Below are 4,885 nucleotides of genomic sequence, written 5' to 3' on the forward strand. Positions count from 1 at the left end.
AATCAGTATTGAGGAATAATGTTGTTTATATTCTCGCCTCAATTACTTTAAACACCATTTTGTGCTGAAATATGTGACAGTTATTAAAACAGGAGTCCCCAAAATTAAAACAAAAAACAGAATTTAGAAAAAAAAGATAAGAAAGAGGATAATGTGGGGCCCTAAATAAGGTGACGGAAACTGTCATGATGTGCTTTAATTTTCATTTTATTTTGTACGCACACTTCCCTTCTCCTTTTGCCTTTTTCTTCTGCATAAATGGACTTGGAGTTCTGCATGTGGTGTTAGTTCTTTCAGATCTTCCGCTGCACTTAATTCTGTTTTATCCCTAGGTTGGAGGAAATTTTGGTTTAGAGGACTTTGTGCTTTTTTTGGATTCAGTGTTTTTGAATTGTGATTCTGTATTTTGGAGCTTTGTCCTAAAGTTGTTGAACTTTGTTCCTTGTTGCCTGTTGTTTTTTCAACATCCACATTTGGTCTCTGATCTCTTCAGCATCCCTCACAGAAACGGAAGAGAAGGGTTCCTTTGTGTCTAGTGAACACAGTCCTCTCTATGTTGGGGTCTTTTTCAGCAGCGGTAACAACACAGACCTTAAAACCCCAGTAAGAAATCATTCATTCACAGATTGTTCATATTATTTGTTAATCGAATAAAAGAAGTTAGACAGCAAGGTTCGTGGAGAGCACACGTTTCATGAAAGTAGTTGATCCAACAGAAGTGAAGAACATCAATGGTGCCCCTAAATAACCCAATATCCGTATCATACAGATGTGTATGCAGATATCAAAATGACTCTATGCTGACTGGGACTCCCCTGCGATGGCTGACCCTTCGCACTTTCACAATCTGTCTGTAAGGAGCAGTCAAATTCCAGCGTACAGTCACACAGAGAGATCATTTTCTTGTTGATAATAGTTCTGCCTGTGGCACTTGAATCACAACCAAACAGTGAGTAGGTAGGTTAACTCAAGACTAGTAGGTTTCTTTGATAATAAGACAACAGAAGTGTCCGCTTCAGTGCAGTGGGAAATACTGACGGCCCTCATGGATTAATCTCCCACTCGTCCTGTGAGAGAAAGATTAAATGGAATAAAAGTGACTAACACACATCACACAGCTGGAGTCCACCTGTGCACCCTTTCCACTTGCCATTTTACAAGGAGTGTTTTTCCCTAAAAAGTAAATTTGACGTAGAATCCAAAGACAAGGCTATTAAGATTTTTTTAAAACTTTTTTTTCCTAAAACTTGGACAGTTCTGAGTGTGGAGATAGGGCCAGTAAATTGCTGGCAGATGTCGGCCTCAGGTCAAACTTCATCAGGGATGACAACTGACCATGAGAAAATGAACAACGACTTTAGAGATTTCTACCATCATCAATACAACACAGAAAATAAGGTCGACTTCTTTCCTTTTTTTCTTTTTTTTGACTGTTGCTTACACATAGGTGGCATCTGTCAGAGATGCCACACATGAAATATAAAGTCTGCCTGTTGCTTGTTATGAGAAAAAAGCTTTGTCTCCCAAACCTGTGTAAACCATCTCTGGACCAAGTCAAGGTTGTATTGGGGAGGAGATTGGTGTGATGATGTCAGAAGACCACTGTGACATAGGTCTCAAGCATGTTCACACTTTAAGTGCTCGACATGGATCGATCCAGTGCAAGTGTGTGCACATTGGACAAGAGTGCGACTCTCTAAAATTCACCAGCTAACCACTAAGACACCTTCTATATTCTTGTTTAGGAGATGCTGGTCTTAATCAGAGGTGGCAAAATTCAAAAAAAGATGTGGGACTGTTTCTCGGCCGATACAAAATTCATTTTATTGTCTCACCATAAAACATATTTTGTCATTGCTGTATTGGTGATTCTGATGTTACACAGATGAAACAGAGTTAAGATCATGCATTAACCTGACATTTCCTGCACCTAATCTCTTCTCTTCCCATCCGCATCCCGTCTCTCTGCGAGCCTCAGAGGAATTGGTGTGTAATTACACAGTAAGACCGTGTTTACAGATGCAGAAGCACTTTCATTTATTCCAACAGTTAGCTGTAATTCCCTCACTTTAATTTACAGCCCCGACAGCCAGTGTGAAAAGGCGAAGAGCAGTGTGAATGGAAGAGGCAGCATATGTTGCTGTTGATGGACACGTGTGGGCGACTCCTTAGTGCCAAGTATTCTTCATAATGCAACTTGTCCACGTGGTCAATGCCATTTGTGAATTTGCAGCTGGAGAATTTTCTTGACAGCTCAGTTCAACTGTGGCCCAAGGAAAGAAGCGGTTTGAGCCCAACAACTTAGCACTCTATAGCGCCCACTGGAGGCCAATGTAGCGAGGCCAGGATAAGATGGGTTTGCAGTTCTGCATTTTTTTACCAGTCAGTCTTCAGTATTTAAGTCTAAATAGTAATAAATAATGTCTTAACTGTAGTGTGTTGTTACCTTGCTCTGTGTCTGCGTCCAACCAGGGGGTGGAGGAGGTGTGGAGGGAAGCCTAAAGGATGGGCAGGAATAACGGAACCAGCGTCTTCTTGTTGTGTTTCCTTGCTTTTTCTGCTACCCTTTCCTATAGGTAAAACAAAAAAAAATGAAATAATGACAAAAATATATAAGATAAAGTAATTACATCAAGTTTAATTCATAAAAAGAACAGCCATATAGCCAATTAAATCAGAATTATTAAAATATATTTAAATGAATTAATTAAAGAATATGGTTTACCTTGGAGGGGAGACCATCCGGATTAGCCACTATGGGAAAATATCCTCACAGTCATGTTTTCTAAACCTTTGTTTATTTTAATAATAACGTAACCAGAGCTCCAGCAATGGTGACCAGGAGAAAGGGGGCAGATGACGTGGATACAGCACTGTTTATGACTGAAATATGTCTGAAGGAGCAGGAAGGTGGCACGTTCAGTCAGGTTCATTTGTTGTTACTGAACTGTCAGTGAACAGTCCGCAAAAAAAGTGTTTTCTTTTCATGAGCATTAAATCTAAACTGCCCAAAGAGATGACATCTGTGTGCCTGTATGAACAACTGAATGGCAGCGAGGGCTGTCAATTCACTTACTGGCCTTCTAAAATGGGTATCACAGTATCAGGAGTCGAATATTGTCTTTTTCTCTGCATAATGTTGCAGTTGTTCAAGGCCAGGCGTCGATATCCCCTCAAATTCAAATCTCCTTGAACCATGTTGACATAAGCAGTATGGATTACAGTCACACGGCCACAACAACTCTCCACCTCCAGTGTTTCTTATTGACTTAGAACTTAAGAATGAGTCCACATACCATAAATGGGCCACTACATTTTCTCAAGGTGCTTGACTTGAATTTTGTTTGGGTTATTTTTTTTAGCTCAATCAAAAAAAATCTTAGTCAAAACAAAATAGTCCAGTGAGTCCAACACAATTGTCATGTTAGACACTTTAACACTGTTTTGTTGTTCCTGTTTCTGGTTTTATTATAAGGCTCTGTGCTGGATGATATAGAGGACATTTGCAATCTGACAGCCAGAATGTTTTTCCAAACAGAGTTTCCTTTTGCATCTGTGCATTTCCTCCTCCTTGATATTCATATATATCAGCTATACCGGTCAACTGAAACGTTTTCCCCATATTCTATACGTTTTTTTTACAATTTCAAATCTTGTACGGCGTACGACTTGTATTGTAACAAAAGAAATTCTCACTGACGTTTCACACCAGACCGATATTGACTCGTTTCAGATCCAAATCCATTATAGAGAATCATGATTGAGTGTTCACACAATTGTTGGCTTTATGTTCCAGAATCCAAATTTCTGCGAGGTGGACAGAGGGTAAGTGTGCTGATATCATCCCACCAGTACTGTATCTAATATCTGTGTTGTTCCCTTCAATAATGACAAATAACATCAGAATGCCAGGATTTCACCGAAATGCTTAAGGACACATGAGACGTTTACAAGCATGACTCGTGAGCTCTTCTAACTGCACTGGGAGGCAAAACAATGACAGCAAAAGTGTGGCTAGTTGTGACTAGCGAGTGCCTTGCTTTTTTCAGTAGCAGTGGTCTGGAATTTTCCCAAGGTTCACCTTCATATTTGCAATGACTGTGATGCCAAGGTAAACAAGACTTCATCGTTCAAAACTGCTTCCTGAGTCTTGCCTCACTGCACCCTGCACCAGATCAGACAGCGAACAGTTGTTCTGTGTGGTCTAACATGCCGTGAATCATATGCATTGCAATGTTAAGGTGCTTCAAATAATTGACTTTCACTGCATTTACTCATGAGTTGGAAAAGAAGAACTGGTGAGACAGCATCGGCCAACTTTAAAAGGGCTGTGTGACTTTTTGTTCCCGCTGAAGCTGTGTCACGCCATTTGTGGGCACAATGGATGGCATGTCGGACTATGGATCAGAACATTCTAGGTTTGACTCCAGGCTACCTTGAATGTTTTTGGGAATAACTTAAATGGGAGATCATGTTCTTCACAATGTTCAAGTTCATTCAAAAAAGAATCTCATTTTTTTAGTGCGGTATTCAGCGACAGTCTTGTGGGAGGTGAGCGTTGACACTGTTAAGCTTCCATAGACACATGCGCCGTCCTGGTCGTGTGCTTCAATGTTTAGAGAGATGAAAATACCTAGAGATCCTGCTTTGATGCTCCCGAGAACAGGGGGCGGACGTGTGAGTATCAGGTGATTCATTTGACTATTTTTCTGCTTGTATTTCAATTACTTGGAAGTTGAGTCTTTCTAGTCTGATTTAAAAAAAGCAGCTAAAGGTCTGTACTTATTATTTTTCCTGTATTGCCAGTGAACAAGCATGACCTTCTGAGTTAGCATGGACGTCCCCAAGTATTGAGGCAAGGTTGTCTAAATGATCACAGTATCCC

This window comes from Synchiropus splendidus, chromosome 17 (assembly GCF_027744825.2).
Source record: "Synchiropus splendidus isolate RoL2022-P1 chromosome 17, RoL_Sspl_1.0, whole genome shotgun sequence".
Lineage (NCBI taxonomy): Eukaryota > Metazoa > Chordata > Actinopteri > Syngnathiformes > Callionymidae > Synchiropus > Synchiropus splendidus.